The sequence below is a fragment of the Halichoerus grypus genome, chromosome 12 (assembly GCF_964656455.1).
Source record: "Halichoerus grypus chromosome 12, mHalGry1.hap1.1, whole genome shotgun sequence".
In the NCBI taxonomy this organism is placed as follows: Eukaryota; Metazoa; Chordata; class Mammalia; order Carnivora; family Phocidae; genus Halichoerus; species Halichoerus grypus.
The window spans coordinates 63,606,502-63,626,110 of record NC_135723.1 but is presented as its reverse complement, the minus strand read 5'-3'; the positions used below and the strand labels follow the sequence as shown (position 1 = coordinate 63,626,110).

The 19,609-nt window shown below is 34.5% G+C and overlaps 1 protein-coding gene across 3 annotated transcripts in view; it reads right to left on the bottom strand.

Moving 5' to 3' along the window:
• The window catches only part of BBS9 (Bardet-Biedl syndrome 9), a 464,828-nt gene that overhangs the window by 326,055 nt on the left and 119,164 nt on the right, over positions 1-19,609 (bottom strand). The gene's annotated exons all lie outside the window — the stretch shown is intronic.

The window sequence follows — 19,609 nt, the reverse complement described above, 5'->3', positions numbered from 1 at the left end:
AAAGAGCATTAGACAAAATTAATTTATCATCAAGAAAGCTACTTGCAGTGAAGCACAGAGTATCACAGCATAGCTTTCTTTTTTGATTATGTCACTTTACATAGATGAACACTAAAAGCAACCATTTGAATTTCTAGATGAATTAGTCATTACCTAGAAAACCAAATTTGGCTTCATGTATATAAATTCATTTTTTTAATGTTTATCATGTTTAGACTTTTTAAAATATAAGCATGACTGTGATTGCATAAAAGCTTCCAAATGTGATTTATTTAGTAAGAACATAACTCTAAGGTATCGCATTAAAGTTGCCACTTACAGCTCTGGTATCCAGCAACTGAAAGGGTCAGCTGCATTACCAAAAGTGAGAGGGCAGATGCTGCCTATTAAGAATGCCCACTGTCTTAAATCAACAGCATCCCCCAGCCAAGGCCTCCCTTCCCCCACCGCTCTCTAGAAAGCCACCCACATCCCATCAACTGTGAAGGGGAGGAAAGATACTGAAATACATACATACATACATACATACATACATACATACCTAAGTTTTGTGGGGGAAGTTTTGTGTGTGGAAGTGAAGGGGGTTGCTGCTGATGATAGCAGTAAACATCTCCAAATGGAAAGACATTTAAAAGTAATCTTATTGCTACTAATTGGCCCAATCAAAGTTAAACAGCATCATATAACACCAAATAAATTACTTACCTGTAGTGGCTTCTAAGAAAATATATAGTAAACTAAGATTCACAGTCTTATGTTTTCGTGTTCCAGGTCAGAGGTTCTAGACCACTCCAAGAGAAAGGAAGAAAATGTCTTCTTTTTTTTTTTTAAAGATTTTATTTATTTATTTGAGAGAGAGAATGAGAGAGAGAGAGCATGAGAGGGGGGAGGGTCAGAGGGAGAAGCAGACTCCCTGCCGAGCAGGGAGCCCGATGCGGGACTCGATGCGGGACTCGATCCTGGGACTCCAGGATCATGACCTGAGCTGAAGGCAGTCGCTTAACCAACTGAGCCACCCAGGCGCCCAAGGAAGAAAATGTCTTTAAGACACCTCCACATTAGGGCAATGTAACTTGTACTCCACTACGAAATGAAATAGCATGAAAATATTTCTAGCAATTAAGTGAAAGCCGTATGTAAAATTTTGTTCAGATCTCTTCATATAGGGAAAAAAGTTAAGTCTCCCAGAAGCAGAAAGTGAAAAAATAAAGAGGTATATAATGGAGATAAAAGAAGATACTGGGAGGAAATGAAATTAATAATAACTCATTAATAAATGTAAAAATTAAAAGTGTCTGAATCACTACAGTCTGGTCTTTAGAAAGAGGTTCTTATCTACTGATTAAATAAGACAGTATTATTTAGACACACAAAGAAGGAAAAGTGAAAAATAAGACTCGGTGTTACCTATCCAAAAAGAGATTTAAATTTATTATAAGTTTCCTTTACTTATCACACTGTTTCCTAGATGATATTATGTGACCTCAAGAAACAGTATTTCAAATCGAAACAACAGTGTTTGCATTATAAGGTATGAAGCTGTTCATGCCTTCATAAAAATCTATACATTCTCTGACCTGTGTTGACTTATCTCCTCTCTTGTGACAAATTACAGATCCTTTTTCCTTTCCTATGAGTCCTCTGCTTGTCTATTTCATGATTAAAACTCTGAGATTTTTCCCAAATAGCATCAGAGTATTGTGTACTTCTGATTTTTGTTTTGCTATAACCCCTTCTATTCTCACTTTTTTATAATTATGTATTTTAGGTGGCCAGTGCTGATATAAATGTATATAAGTTTGATAAGAATATTAAATATTTTCATGCAAAATATATAAGTAAAAGAAATTTTGACACAGTCCATTATGAGACAGTCAAATGTGTTTTCTATAAAGTGATATCTGTACACAAAAATACTTGAACTCATGACTATTGACATAAAGTCAATGCCAATAAAAACATAATTCTTTTGAAATTTCTTTTCTACAATCTAAAGTAACAATGCAGGCATATTCATTAGCATAGTGTATAATTATGCATACAAGGAATTCAAATTGCAATCCATGCCCTTTATGAAATACGGATCCAAGACTCTTCGTGACATCATTATCTATGTCTGATGAAATAAAAAAGGTCAGTAAAATGTTTGACCTAAACAAATATTCTACAAGTAAACCCCCATCATCCATAGGAGAAGTGACAAGATTACCAAGACTTAATTAAATTCCCACAAAATTGAAAAATCCTTGTTTTAGGCCATAGTTTTAACCTATTCCTGTAACAAATGGAATTCAGTCAAAAATTCTTTTAGGTAGCCAAATTAAATGATCTTAATTTCCCATAGGCAAACTGGTCAAGCTCTGAAGCTCCTCTAAGTCACTTGTTTCTATACCATTCCTTCTCTAATCCTTTTAGTCAGTCATTGGACCAGCATTCGATAAATACCAACTCATTGCCAAGAATGAAGAAACTGAGTAAGAATGGTCCACCCTATGGCCAAAGAACAAACACCCATTCTTTTTTTTAGCTTTATTGAGCTATAACTAACAAATAAAATTGTATATATTTAAAGTACACAACACAACGATTTGACATACAAATACTTTGTGAAAAATGATTATCACAATCAGATGAATTAGCGAATCCATCGCTTCACATAGTTGCCATTTTTTTTCTTTCATGGTGAGAATGCTTTTTAGGTCTACTCTCTTAGCAAATTTCAAGTATACAATACATTATTATTAAATATAGTCACCATGCTGTACATTAGATCTCCAGAGCTTATTCATCTTCTATCTGAAGATATAAGATGTGCCCTCTAACCAGCCTCTCTCCATTTCCCCACCCCTGGTAACCACCATTCTACTCTCAGAAATGCCCATTCTATAAGCCAATTCCCTAGAGAAAGCCTCTGCTGGAGAATGTACGCTCCCCAGACTTGAAACTACAGTGGCCCTAAAGACTATACATCACAGGACTCTGATCCTGGCCACAGAAAGAGCCTAAGTGGGGGGGGCTAAAACCTATGAGAATTCACACTGGAAGACAAATGCTTTGTTTCTGTGCTACATGACATTCTGAATGAACCTCATCTATTACTGCTATTCAGTCTAGCTTGTCTTTAAGAAACCAAACATTGTAGAACTCACCGGGCCTCTGGGGCTAGTAAATTTCACTGCATATTTGAATATCACTTGGATGGTTCAAATGGCTTAAAAATGAGGTTTGCCAAAACTGGAGGTACTGTTTTAATTGATTTATCCCTAAAGGTAACATAATACTTCTAGTCACAACTGTATTTCCTGAACTCAAATGTGACATAATCTTGGAAGACTTTTTCAAAATAAATATGAAATTTCATGAAATTTATACAAGCTGGAAGAAAGATATGTATTTGGAGGAAATAACACAAGAAAAGTGACAGCAATCTCCCTAAAAGCAACACATAATAAATACTGTATGTTTGATTTTTCTATTTTTATATTATAGTACATAAAAAATGGGCAAAAGTAACCTAGACAAGAATTATTCTGATTTTAACAAAACTTTAACTTTTCTTAAAAGGCCAGTTTTCAGACACTAAGTAATTAAGAAACAGAAAAGGAAAAGAAGGTTAAGATGAATAAGCAATCCAAAATTACCCTAAGGATGTGTCTGCTGATTAAAAGTAAAGATTCACTGTCTAAACTCTATGCTAGCAAACACAAGTCCTGTTTGTAAACCAATCAGCAATAAATGAAATTTATGAGGTCCGACTCTAGGCAGGCACTAATAAATAAAAATTATTTTATAATATTTCATGTTATCTAAAAAGAAATTTATTTTGCTTAGCACTCTACTTTTATTAATTAATTTTTTATTTATTTATTTGTTTTTTAGTGCTCTACTTTTAAAAAAATATTTAGGGGTGCCTGGGTGCTTCAGTTGGTTAAGTGTCTGACTCTTGATTTTGGCTCAGGTCAACATCTCAGGGTTGTGAGATCAAGCCCTGAATCAGGTTCCACACTGGGCATGGAACCTGCTTAAGATTCTCCCTCTCCCTCTAAAAATTAATTAATTAATTAAAAATTAAAAATGTTTAAACTACAAAAATGGTATACTTGCTGAACTAAAACTGGCACAAATAATTATTATTATAACTATTTTTCTAAAAGTAATTTTTGTGAGGGGCACCTGGGTGGCTCAGTCAGTTAAGCATCTGACTCTTGATTTTGGCTCAGGTCATGATCTCAGGCTTGTGAGCTCTAGCCCTGTGCCAGGCTCCATGCTAGGCATGGAGCCTGCTTAAGATTCTCTCTTTCTCTCTCCCTCTGCCCTCCCTCCCCTTTCCCTCTCTAAAAAATAAATAAATAAAATTTTAAAAAGTAACTTTTGTGTAGAAAACAGTAATATACATTTCCATTTCTGGCAAAAATACAATAGTCTGGGGGGAAAAAAGTAATAAAACAAATGCATAGGTTCAGCAAATCACATATACTATCTCCCTTACTCAATAAGTAATTCATTCCCATGAAACATACAGAAATCCCTATGTTTAATTCTAAGTCATGAAAAATTGTCTACACCATCTCAAGTGAGGGAAATCTGTTCTAATTCCTGGGCATTACTTCTATCACACCATTATGTCACACACACTAAACAATAAAAAATAAAAGAGCGAATCTTTCAACAAAATATAACTTTGATTCTTATAATCTTCTTTCCATAGAACTGTGTAGTAAGTTCTAAATTTTGCCATTTTTATAGGGTGACACTTAATGGCTGCAGTAGTTGTGCTGATGTCAGTTATGCTAAAGAACAACAGATGGGCTGGAGGGAAGAACAAAGCGTTTCCTACCACCTGGAAGCCTGCAGAGATTGAAAAAGCGGTAAGATAACCTTTTTCACTCCATTCCTCCATTAGTCCCAATGTGATTGTGTTTTAATTTTTCATGTATTTCCACTAACTTTAAGTACTCTGAATATTGCTTCCATAAAAACTGTTTCTGCTACTTATTTACTCATACATGAGCCCCATGTTACATACACACTATATGGGCACAGCTGACACTCTGGAAAGTTCAGAATGTTTTTTTCGAACTACAGATAATCATATTTGTTTGCTCCATCATTAACAAAATTTTTTTAAGGGAATACAGAATTTTTATAATCCTAAGTGTTGAAAATTATTGCAAAATTCACTGCTAAATATAAATCATGTGGTCCAAATCAGAATTTTCCTTCTAAGAAAAATGTTTAAATGTTCAATTAACACGAACTGTACCTACTTATTTAAGATATGTAGGAAGAGGGAAATTTGGTATTGGAAATAAATATAAATGAAAGATAAAAGCATTCTAAAAATAGCATTCTAAAATGCTGCATCCAAAAGCAAAAGGTACTATTTTTTGTTGTATTTGACTACTGAAATACTAGTAATTTCTAATTTATAAACCACAATTCCCCTTTAAATAAAAAAAGGAATAATTTTCTGTAACACTATTCTTAGTTAAAATATTTACTAATTTAGCTTTCATTTTTCATTTATACCAAAAGATTTTTGTTATTTATATACCTAAACTATTGAAGATTTAAATCAAAGAGCTTTGGCAGTATTATTATTCTTCCAGAGACTGGAGTTTATTTTTGGAATACCAATATTTAGAGAACATATCCAGATTCTTCCACTCCTCCAAAAGTAATCACTTGTTTTAGGCTTCTGCTTTCTGGCTTTTCAGATGTTTACCACTACAACTTCAAATAATGTGCTTCTCATTAGATTGAATATTGGGTAGTACTAATCTGAAAGGGAAGCAATTGTTTTGGGGAAAGGAAAGGTATGAGAGTTTTTTTAGTAGAAACACAAGAGTTGGGACATCTACTTCTAGCAGTATGGTGGACTAAACACTTCAAATGCCTATCATTTTCTGCTTTTCTCTATTAATAACACTTACCCACTTACACTATAATGAGTAGTTCACGTGTTTAATTATGCTCTTGGGCATGTTATCTGATCTTTCTATGCTTCAGTTTCATCATCTATAAAATAGGGATGGTAATAATTGTAGTAACTGTTCTTAGAAGAATTAAATAAATATGTGCAAAGCACTTAGAATGGTACTTGGTGCACAGTATGTGAAATACATATTAGCTATTATTATTTGTACTCTTAGAACAGTATTACAGTGAAAGAACACAGTACTAATTAGATAATCAGTTCATGCTCTAAAACATCTTCATAATATGTAATATATGCTAACTACCTACAAATATTAAAATACTCTCAAGTCATTTGAAAATTAAAGATGTTTTTTGATGAACTACAAGGGAAAAAAGGATAATAAATCTTTCTGCACTAAGCAAAGTTCTTATCTAACCAAGCCTTATCAAGATTTGAACATATACTCTAATTAGAACATAGGCTCTACATTAATGAATTAATATTCAATAATGGCATTCTGTCACCTTTTACTTAATTAAAACAAAAAAACACTTTAACTTTGAATTAGTACAGTTTTCCTGTATAGTTTAAATATTATACACTCAAGTATATGGATATCTGCTTTTTTTAAGTACATCAATAAAGCAGGTACTAACTGCTTTTATTTTACACTTATTTTAAATAGTAAAATGCAGTGCAATGAACAAAAGGCAGTAGATATTCTCTGTCTACAGGTAAGAAAACCACTGAATACAGATCTCCATTTTAGAATATATGCAAACCCTCCTATCTGCTCAGTAGCAAATCCTATGGATCATAGAGGTCAGACAATTGAGAAATAAAGCCCTATTTTACCAAGTAAGATTTGATTTACTTAAAAGTTTTAAATTAGGGGCCCTCGGGTGGCTCAGTCATTAAAGCATCTGCCTTGGGCTCGGGTCATGATCCCAGGGTCCTGGGATCGAGCCCCGCATCGGGCTCTCTGCTCCGCAGGAAGCCTGCTTCTCCCTCTCCCACTCCCCCTGCTTGTGTTCCCTCTCTTGCTCTGTCTTTCTCTGTCAAATAAATAAATAAAATCTTTTTAAAAATTAATAAATAAAAATAAAGGTTTCAAATTAAAGTTACAAAAGAGACTTAAAATGATGACATGATTGTTTGACTATATCATATTTTTAACCTTGTTTTTATCAATTTTAGTTAATATTCTGTTCTCTTGAAATGAAAAAAAAAATATACTGACATTCTCCTAAATCTGTTTTTTGAAGATGTAGGGAGTTAGTAAAAGTGTCTAAACTATTAAACCTGATACATTAAACACGTCAAAAGTTTTGAATTAGCTAACAGTTCTTTTTAGATTTAAGATCCTAACGATGCAAAGATGTCAGTGCACAGCAGGCAGTAAATATTGCTGTATTTCTTGCATTTTCTTTCAGATAACAATTGATTCTAATTTTAAGTCATCCAACTTCAGCCTACACAGCAAGATTTATACATTGACAAACATATTTTTTTATTTTGGCAAAAACCCAGATTTGTACGCCGAAGCGAGTTTCAAAAATAGGCCATACACTGGTTAATAGGCAAAGGAACTAAGTCCATCCAAAGTTCCAAAGTTCTTAGCAGCAGCATATAAACCCAATGTTAGGGAAAAAAATCACTTTGTTTCCCTTTTGTATTCCCCAGTAAGCAACTTAGAAAACCATAACCTTTTCCCATTGGGAAAGAGAGATATTAAACACACACACACACACACACACACACACACATACACACACACACACACACACACACACACACACACCACAAACACACACCAAAAAACCCTCACTATCTTTGAAACCAAAATTCTTTTTTTTTTTTTATTAACATATAATGTATTATTTGTTTCAGGGGTACAGGTCTGTGATTCATCAGTCTTACACAATTCACAGCGCTCACCATAGCACATGCCCTCCCCAATGTCCATCACCCAGCCACCCCATCCCTCCCACCCCCACCACTCCAGCAACCCTCAGTTTGTTTCCTGAGATTAAGAGTCTCTTATGGTTTGTCTCCCTCTTCTTGAAGTGAGGAGAGATTACATAAAATTGCATGGGTTTCCAAGAGAGATGAAAGCAAGTCACCAACCTGATACAAAAGGTCTCCCAGAACCAAAGAGTCAAGAAGATATGTGCTTACTAAAAAGCAAAACCCACCCTAACTAGTGAAAAGCAAAATACTTTCCTGCTGGCTACAACTCTAGTGAACAACTGACTCCCCCACCCCCATATCCACTATGAAATTAACTCCCATATCCATCATGGGATAGAGAATCAGATCCAAAACACAAAGGCACTTTTCCGGGGCGCCTGGGTGGCTCAGTCATTAAGCGTCTGCTTTGGCTCAGGTCGTGATGCGGGAGTCCTGGGATCGAACCCCGCATCCGGCTCCCTGTTTGGCGAGAAGCCTGCTTCTCCCTCTCCCACGCCCCCTGCTTGTGTTCCCTCTCTCACTCTTGCTGTCTCTCTTTCAAATAAATAAATAAAATATTATTTAAGAAAAAGGCACTTTTCCATAGAGATTATTTTCTTTGAGATTGAGAACTTCATTTTTAAGAGAAGTTCACAGTCTCAATGACAGTACATCTAGAGAAAATTTTCAGTGGAAATACATGGTAATAAGAATTCTACCATTAAAATATTTAATCTATAAAACAGAAAAATACAAACCCAACTAGCATTCTAAGCATAACTCCTTATCCTTGGCTATTTGGTGTTTCTAAAACCTCTGGCAAGAAAATTAAACAGATTTACTATGGAATGTAACAAAGTCAAATAATCTGGAACTGTAATTACTATTAAACTTTTCACAAGAATGGGGGATGCTGTGTTCTACATTATTACATAAAAAATAAAATAATAATGAAAACATGAGACCAAGCAAAAGATTTCTAATTGTCATAAGGAGAGTTTTTCTGAGGGTTATGACCCCAATGGACAAATAACGACAAAGATACATCTTTTTAATTTATTGATAAGATGACTGCAAATCTTTTCCATGTGAATAAAACACTTAAAGTAGCAATACTGCAGTTCATAAAAGTAATAGCAAATCACAGGCAGTGTGTCAGCTATGGGGTAACCCCATGGTGATAAGGGCATTACAAGCACAATTCTTGTTCAGTCAATATGAAATCCAATCAATATAAAATCAGGGGGTCACCTCATGAAAGACCTTGACCTCACACAATGGAAATATATGCATGCAAGTAGTGATGACCATCAAAAATAATGCAATTCATTTTACTCCAAAAATGCGTTAATACAATTGACATAAACAAGTTGTCCAATTCATGGTTACTGAGGTATTAACTATAAGAGGAAGAAAAAAAAATAGCAAATATAATCAATTTTGTTCTTCTCTTCCCCACAACTCCTTATTTAAGTTATAAACTATTATGTTGCATTAGCAGGCCCACCAGGCCCCAAGTGAAGCCCCCATTTTCTGGTAGGGGCTCTCTCACCCTATTTAACATTTGTGGTTAAAAACCCAATTATAACCTTATGCCACTTAAGTTACAATGGGTTTCTTTAAAACTGATTTGTCACTATTAGTACAGAGAAGAAAATGTTTTTTACTTTCCAAATAGAATGAAAATGCAAAACAAAACAGAACAAAACAAAAAACAAACAAACAAAATATATGGGAAGAAGACAGACTTCTCAAGAAAAAATAATGGTGAAAACACTGAAATTCAATAGTTAAAACACAGTAAAATGAGCTAAATAAACTTAATTTAATTACAACGCCAAAAGCATCAGTTACAACCAAAAACACAGTTCTAAAAACCACCAAAACAATATAAATACTACATTATGATAGGGAGATGGGAAAGTTAGGAAAATAATCATATTAATGTCAAAACCCACTATGTCAAATTTCATGAAAGTATATAAATTCTTTCACTGAACTAGAATTCAGCTATAATGAGCATTGCACGAAGTAAGACCAAGTATTAACTGGGAAGGAGGATAGTGGGGTATCTAATTACTAAAGACAGTAATATTTTCTGTATAAAATCAAGAGCTCAGCCACCATTCAAGGATCGTATCTTTCTAAAAAGGCTGACATTTTATTTTAAAATTTTTTTTCCAAAACAACAAAACACTACACTGTTCAATCTCTCGTTGAACTGAATTATTTTTGGAAATTAAAAGGTACTTAGAACTGGAAAAAAGCCAATTTCTCCAAAAGAGTCCCTAAATTCAGTACTATTCCAATCCAATTCCCAAACAGATTTTTCTCTGCAACTTAAAAATATGATCCTAAGGCTCTTCAGAAATATTCAGTTCAATATGGCAACAGCCTTCAACGCAATCTCTCTAATACCTATCCAAAATCACAATGCAGGAACTGAAAAGAAACAAAGACACAGACATAAAAATCATTAGAAAAGGTGAGAAAGGGAGCAAGAGAGAGGAAAACAACCCCATAAATTGTAAATCCAGAATCTAAAAGAAATTTAGACTAGTTACCAGGTAGATGAAGCCAAAAATATAGTTTTAGCTCATGCCACACCCCAGCTTCACTTCATAAAGACCACCTGAACAAAGATAGGAAGATGTTTCACTCTTCTTCCCTAATCCTAATCCCTGACTCAATCTGATTGAGAAACCCAGGTTCTACAGAAACAATAAAACTATGCAGATATCTTTTACTACTCAATTCTGACCTATGATGGAAGCAATATATTTTAACCTTACTCACCTGAACCTTTCTCAACTATTCCACTGCCCTTACCCCCTCTACACTACCCACCTAAATCCATACAGGGGTAACAAATTCTATAAAACAACTGGCCATGTAAAGGACAGATATCAGTAGTAGCACATTACATGCTCAGAGATAGAGTCCCAAAATAAACACTATAAACATGTTTCAAAATAAGACATACCTGGTAAAAGTGCATTATGGGAATTGTAGCTTGCCATGTACTACACTGGGTACTCATACCAAAGGTGCAGAAGGTGTGAGGCATGAGAAGGAGAAAGAGATTGCCTCAGTAAACAAAAAAACTCTCCAATGGTACACACTAAAAAGAGCAAAACCAATGCTGTAAAAGCTCAAACCAATGATTAAGAACACAAAATTCAGACACTCTCCCAAAAAACAGGAAAAAAAAAAAATGAAACAGAGTGAAAATCATGAGGAAGAAGATGGCATATATAAGGAACAGAAAATAAACAGCCAACCAAAAGGTATTAGCTTCCCTGAAGAATGAAAACATCAAACAGATCTGAAAGAATAATCAAAGATGAAACATAAGGAAGCCTTCTTTAGCTGCCAAACAAATGGTTTAAACAGATTACATTCACTATATTCCCAACTAAATCAAGGAAAACAATATTAGACAAATATATGGCAGCAAATGTGACATTTACAGAAAAAAATGAAAAACATTCTATAAGCAATCAGACATAAAGAACTAGTTACTCATAACAGAACAAAAATCAAGTTGGCCATAATTCTCTCGCCAACAACAATAAACATTAACTGATAAAGAAATGACTTCTAATCAAATATGGCACAGCAAAAGTCCTCAAAACTCACCAAAAACAGCAGAAAGTATGACAATAACAACCACCACCCCCCCAAAAAAGGGAAAGTTGAACAAGGGAATAACTACAATCACAATTAACAAATTTTGAGACACATCTGTTGCGCCAAACATTTTAAATTGTGGCCCACAATAAAATAGGATGCCAAGAGCTGGCACATGCTCCTCAGGCCTCAGGCAGAATAGAGGGTCAGGTCCAGGCTAGCATAAAAGGATCCAAAGGCATAGGTGGGATGCAGGACATGGAACATCAGAAAACCACAGTGGAAATAAAAGATGCATTTATCAATCAGTTAGTTTCCTAACCAATGAAGATAAGAAAACAAGCAGCAGCCACTAATTCTTAGCACCAAGGGCCTGTGACTGGGGGCCAAAGGGGACTCCTGTTAGACTGACCAGCCTCTTAAACACTGAAAACTGAGGAAAATGGGTCCCCAGGGCAAAGGAAAAAATAAACACAGTGAGAAGGTGAAAAGACTCAGGTGGTCTGAGCTCATTAGTCTCTCCCTTCACTTCCCACATGATTCTTCAACAAATTTCTATCACCATTTTTAAAATGAGTAATAAAATGAAGGGGGGGAAATCAGAGGGGAAGACGAACCATGAGAGACTATGGACTCTGAGAAACAAACTGAGGGTTCTAGAGAGGAGGGGGGTGGGGGGATGGGTTAGCCTGGTGATGGGTAATAAGGAGGGCACGAACTGCATGGAGCACTGGGTGTTATACGCAAACAATGAATCATGGAACACTACATCAAAAACTAATGATGTAATGTATGGTGATTAACATAACATAACAAAATAAAATAAAACAAGTAATAACTGCAGAGCAATTAACAGAGGACCTATGTGTAGAAATTTCAAATAAAGTAAAAGAGGTGAGGGGCGCCTGGGTGGCTCAGTCGTTAAGCATCTGCCTTCGGCTCGGGTCATGGTCCCAGGGTCCTGGGATCGAGCCCCGCATCAGGCTCCCTGCTCCGTGGGGAGTCTGCTTCTCCCTCTCCCACTCCCCCTGCTTGTGTTCCTGGTCTCACGATCTCTCTCTCTCTCTCTCTGTCAAATAAATAAATAAAATCTTAAAAAAAAAAAAAAGTAAAAGAGGTGAAAGAAAGACATGAAGGAAACAGGAACCTAAGCAAAAGGCAGAAAATGTCCACAGCAAGAATTTCCTGAGGAAACAAAAGGAGAAATCAGACAAATAGTTACCACTGTTATCAATGAATTATCAACATGATTTATTTAAAAAGCTCAAGCAAGGGGCACCTGGGTGGCTCAGTGGGTCAGGCGCCTGCCTTCGGCTCAGGTCAGGATCCCTGTGTCCTGGGATCAAGCCCCAGGTCGGGTTCCCTGCTCAGTAGGAAGTCTGCTTCTCCCTCTGCCTCTGCCCCTCCCCCAACTTGTGCTCTTTCTCTCTGTCTCTCTAATAAATAAAATCTTTTAAAAAAAGAAAAAGCTTAAACAAAAGCTATAGGGATGAAAGCCACAGTAAAAGCAATAACAAGAGAGGTGCCTGGGTGGCTCAGTCATTAAGCATCTGCCTTCGGCTCAAGTCCTGATCCCAGGGTCCTGGGATCGAGCCCCATATCGAGCCCCATATCGAGCCCCACATCAAGCCCCACATCGAGCCCCACATCGGGCTCGCTGCTCGATGGGAAGCCTGCTTCTCCCTCTTTCACTCCCCCTGCTTGTATTCCCTCTCTCACTATGTCTCTATCTGCCAAATAAATAAATAAAAATTTTTAAAAAAGCAATAACAAGATAAAATAAAAACAAACTCAAGAACATGATAGAGAGACATGGAAAAAATCACACCAATCAAAATGGAAAGAAAAAATATATACAAATAATTAATGAATAGATGCTAGATTTGGAAGATGATGTAAGGCTAACATTTATAACAATGATATTAAGGGGGCGTTTGGGGGTGGCTCAGTCGATTGTCTGACTTTGGCTCAGGTCATGATCCTGGGATGGAGCCCTGCACAGGGCTCCCTCCTCAGGGGGAAGTCTGCTTCTACCTCTGCCCTTCCCCCTGCTCGTGCTTGCGTGCTCTCTCTCTCTCTCTCTCTCTCAAATAAATAAATAAATAAAATCTTCAAAAAAAACACAATGATATTAAGAAAACTAAACTACTGGGTGTTAAATGCAACTGATGAATTATTGAACACTACATCTGAAACTAATGATATACTGTAAGTTGACTAACTGAATTTAAATAAAAAAACAAAGAAATCTAAACCAGTAAAGCAGAACCGATATTCAAAGCTATAATGGAAGAATATTTTCCTGAAATGAATAAAAACTTGAATCTATCAATTCTCACCTTGTCCCAGAACAAACCGATGCAGAATTAATCAACTGTCAATAATGCTAGTTAATTTTATAGTTCTTTAAGGATTTAAAAACTAAGTTAGATATGAGACAGGCAAAAAAAAGTAATTCATTCAATAAGAAGTTTTACAAATAAATTTAAGTCAGCCTCAGACCTTTCCACAGCAACTGTCAACACCAAATGGAATGTCCAAAATTCTGAGGGAAGCTAAGAAAACCTTCAAGTATAACAGCAATAAACAACTCTCAAGAATGCAAGAAGACTTAGAGGCTTTCCTCAAAACTATTGGAGGATTAAATTCAACTAACCAAGAAGTGAATCAAGACAATTCAGGAACAATAAAACAAACTGGCGGTAAGCTTTGAGTCCATTTAGATATGGATAGGATGAAAGGACTGTGAAAACTGTGATTACTAAGATGTATGAAAATATTTTAAACTTTGACAAAATGGATAATAAGATACCAACAATAACAATTTGACAAAAAGAGAGGAAGAAGAAAGTGTAAGTATGCTGCTTTCCTTATCTTTAATAAGAGACTCAACAGACACTGCCAAACATTGAAATGCAGCTTTAAAAAACTGAAAATATCTGTTGTAACAAATTACCAACATAAACTTATTGCTTAAAACAAGAAAAATTGAAAATAACAACCTTTAACCTCTTTTCTATTCTTGTTTAGAAGCGTCTTTTAGAAACTAAAATAAATTGCTGTGAATAAACATTTACATAAAATTCATTTATTCCTTCCATTTCATCTATTCCGTTTGTCTGTTAGAATATAATAAAATAAATGTATATTTCAAAAACATATTATTCTGGGGTCGCCTGTCTGGCTCGATCAATAGAGCACACACCTCTTGATCAAGTCCCACAATGGGCATAGAGCTTACTTAAAAAAGCAATAATAAAATAAAAACTAAAAACATATTTTTCTGCTTTGGAAGTTTTCTTCTATGCCTAAATTTGCATCTCTGTAGACAAAAATATCAGTTTCATGTTTAACAGGTGCTAACAAATGTTAAATCTGGATGGTAAGACTGAGATAACTTTGGTGGCAGTTAGTTTTTGTGTTTTGTTTTCTTACTTGCACTTTTAAATACTGCTTGAGTTTTAAATAGTGCAGCTCTATACTTTTTATAGAAATCACACCATTATAATTTTCCACAAAAGTTATTTTTAAAAAAATAAAGGAGCAACATCAATAAAGTCTGAGGGGAAAATGTAACAATACATTTTTACCATAAAATATTAACACCCTATACCATTCCTGGGAACATTAAATTAGCCTATTAAGAGAGGAAGTGAAATTAGTAAGTTAAAAAATTATAATTTGTGATATAAAAAGATTCACAACATTTAATAGATATAGAAAAATAACAAAAATTAGTATAGGTCTAGATAAAAAGTGAATACAAATTTTAAAACATTCTCAAAAAAAGGACTAGTATAGTTCAATAATAATTTATAGTTAATAGCTTATGTTACCGTAGCAAAGAACAAATGGCAACAAAGGCTGTGTGGGTGTGGGGGGTGATATGTGTGAGAACAAGCTCATGTGTACACCCATGCCTGTGTGTGGAGGTGGTACAGGGAGTGGGAAAACAGGAAAGGAGAAAGAAACAGTGTATTAAACCCTTTGCCTATCACGGGGAGAAAGATTCATTTCATTTTTGGATTATGGCAAAACTGAAAAGTAAATACTAATAGAAATAAAGAAAAGAGATATGTATGTGTACGTACCATCCAATACATGGGAGATCCAAGGACAGAGAATCCCCAACTCACAAAGAGATGGAAAGCAAAGGAAATTACTATTAAAAGTACAGAATATCATACAGATGAAAAATGACCAAATATATAGATTATAACAATTGTAAATGGGTAGATTAAAGGGAAATGATCTTCAAAATGGGTTTAAAAATCCAATCAAATTTTCTGTTTACAAGAGATGCATCCAAAATAAAATTACAGGGTGCCTGAGTGGCTCAGTTGGTTAAGTCTGCCTTTGGCTCAGGTCATGATCCCAGGGTCCTGGGATCAAGTCCCACATCAGGCTCCCGGCTCAGCAGAAAGCCTATTTCTCCCTCTCCCTCTGCCTGCCTCTTTGCCTGCTTGTGCTCTCTCCCTCTGTCAAATAAATAAACAAAATCTTTAAAAAAAAACAAAATAAAATTACAGATTAAAAAAAGCAGAGACAACAGCAAACTGAATTCAAAGCAAATAAAACAAAACAAAAGCAAACAAAGAAATATTAAATGAGAAGACAAGGAAGGGTAATTTTATATTGATAAATTTTGTAAACTCACCAAAAAAGTAAAATATCATAGACGTAAGCTGAATATACAGAACTAGACTATATAAACCAAAATGCTTAGCTATTCAACAAAAAAATGACAGAAAAAATATACTAATGAAAGACTAACATTCCACTCCTGAGCTACAACAGATTAATAGGGGAATATACCAAAAAGAATGCAGAAATTCTAAAATCATAATTTATGCTCTACCTTAATTCCAGCAATATTTACAAATTTTATGTGTACCATTAAGCCACAAAGGAAATCCTTAAAAATACAGCATAGGAAAAAGTGTATATTTAGGTCCATGTTCCCTTTCTAAAAGCACACAAAAAAAGAAATGACAAATTAACACCAAAAGTTAAACTTAAAAAAAAAATCACTCTAAAATTTGAAAATTCTCCTAATAAGTTTGTCTTCAAAGAAATAATAGCCTTCCATCTATGACTCTCAATTGTTCCATACTTTTAAAAAGGTATTTCAACTGAAAGCTCTTAGAAGATCTTTTCACCATTCCTCCCCCTGACATGCACAGATCACAATTATTTTTACATATTTACCAAGCATATACCATATATTCAGCTTTCTGGCTGATTATTCAGTGTAATATGCAAAAGTAGAAAGGTCCCTAACATTAAAGGAGAGTATGATTGAGTTGAGGAGTTAGGAAAATCAAACAGCAGTCACCAACAGAAGATAAATATAGAAATTCAGAGAAAGAGGAGACCAGAGGAGAGAGGGAAGGCTTATTTATGTGACTTGAGTTAGGACTAGAAGATAAAAGAAATTGGAAAATCCGAAGAAGAAATGAGGAAAACATTCTGGTCAAGAACACTACATCGAAGAAGGTTAAAGAATGAAACGGTTAAATACTGACGGTTATAGTAAGTTACTATAGTAGATATAGCCTAGGAAGAAAAACACTGAAGACCAGACCAAATTGTTTATCCTAAAAAACGAGCTGCAGTTAAGATTTTAAAGCACAATGGCTGTGGTTGCCAGCTGAAGTATGGAAAGGTTCTTATCACTTTGAACATCCATTCAAATAGACTTCCACTTTGAGGTATATTTCATATCTCTAGAGAGAATAACATTATGGATAAATGATGATCTTTATTTGCCATTTGGGAAACTGACCACAGCAGAGCTAAGACACTGGCCAGGCTTCCACAGCTACTTCGTGCAATTAGAGGAAAACAATAATAGCTGAGATTTTAAAGAATATTATCACATTCGTGCTCTTCTTATTCTTTAAACTACAAACTATACACTTATATCACATTCCCATAGTTTAACACAAAAAATTAAAATAATTAAACTAAAAAAAAAAAAATCTCTCTAATCAAGAATGCCGTTTACCCTGAAAAGAAAGAAGGAAACACAGACAGATTTATAATTGGTTTATAATAAACAAGGTAAAGGACTTGGACTGCCAAGTAAATGGGAGTGGGAGGAAATAAAGCATCTTAGTTTCTGAGCAAAATGCTGTTATTAAGTATAATTGCATCAACTTGATCCAAATCCAGTATTTCTTATTCACTGAAAAGAAACATATTAAAATAGCAGCAATTTCCTCTACAAATAAACACATTCAGCCAAGGAAGTTCAACCAAAAAGTTTAACTCTAAAGGTAATAAAAAGCAGAAGCAAAATTATTTCACTGCTTCTAATTTCAAATGATAACTTCTAAACATAAATACACTATAGCTAAGTCAATAATAATCACTTTTAAAATTCTAATACAAATTACAATGAAATTCTTTCAGTCTAACTCTATACTTATATATGCTAAAGTACATAAAAATAAGACAAATTTTCCAATGAATAATTAAAAGCTATTGTTATATATTAATAAACTGTGAAAATCATTAATGGCAATATTTACATTTAATTGTTTATAATTATGATGTTGAAAAAGCTATGAGAAGAAATAGGAAGTTTCACTTACAAATACCTAAGTTCAGAGGTGACAGACTACTTCTGAATATAAGCACCTTGATTCACACTACATGGAAATTTGGTTTTTTACTCCTAACAATTTCAGTTATTTCTGGACCCTTACCTCATAAGATGCATCTGAACTGAAACCATAAATTAACCATAAATATCTGCTCAGAAACTGTATCTTTGAGCTTCTCTGAGTACAGTTGACTCTTGAAATGTGTAAATAATATATGTGTAAAATAAGCATTTCAACTAAATGGTCTCAATAAGATCTTTCTATCCATCACTCTCCTCTGCCCCACATACACACAAAAACCACAATGAGCTTTTAGTATTTAAACCTATAAGCCAAGATGAGCCACATACCCATCAGTGTGGATCTGTCTTCTTACACCTGAGTTGTCACTTGGGAGGCCAAAGAGAAGAGCTCTTGGATGGATATATGGACTACTGCAAGAATTACTCTGCCAGAAGAGAAATACTTGACATTGCCCTGCTGGCAAGATGTTTTTCCTGTTCTAAATCCTTCTAAGTAAATCTGATTTAAAATGTCTGGTGAATCTAAGTTTTTGGTTGAACTTAAAAGACTATCTGGTAGATGTTGTAAAAGCCAATCTTAAAATTTTATATTTTTCTTCAGATACAAAATAACTATAATTTATGTTAAGTGCATAGCAATTATATGATGGTATTTTCTCATAAAACATGAGAAAACTTCTTTTTAAAATAGTCAATGTTTTCAAAATGGTGTTTCCATTTTTCCAATATTCAGGCTTCAGATTAACCATTAATGCAAATATGAAAACCCTTCACTGAGCTTCAACAATATTACACATCCAATCTCTTAATTTGGGAGAATTAGTCATACTGATCAGATACTACAGGTGCCACTGAAGAATTCTACATATGGTTTTTAAATTTCAATAAAATTATCTAAATAAGCAGAACTGACTAGATCTAGGGAATCTATAAAGCTTTAGAGAAAGCTGAGTTTCTAGGGGGATCTGGCTAGCTCAGTCAATGGAGCGTGCGACTCTTGGTCTCAGGGCCGTGAGTTCAAGCCCCACATTTAGTGTAGCGATTATTTAAAAATAAATTCTTTTTAAAAAAAAGAAAGTTGTGTTTCTACATATTTACTGGGATTTTCAATTCCTAAACATAATCTGAGATGCTAAAGGTTAGTCAGGATCTTGCCTTCTATACTGACAACCAAGAAAAATTACACAGTTATGTCTCATCTCTCTTATTTTTGATAAATTTTGTAAATTTAAGGTATGGATTTTATCTTTCATTTTAAAAGCAAATTGGTCCTATTTAAAATCTGAACTGTCTTAAATACATAATCATTAGCAATTCTGCACCACTTGACATAATAAGGTCTGAAACAAGTTTTGATGTGTAATAGTCTGTCTAATAGTAACTGATCTCTAAATGGAACCCATCAAATGCTTGAAGAAATCCTTTCCTATTTTAAAAAAAATAATCTATCAGGTAAGCCATTTTCTTTAAATCTTTAA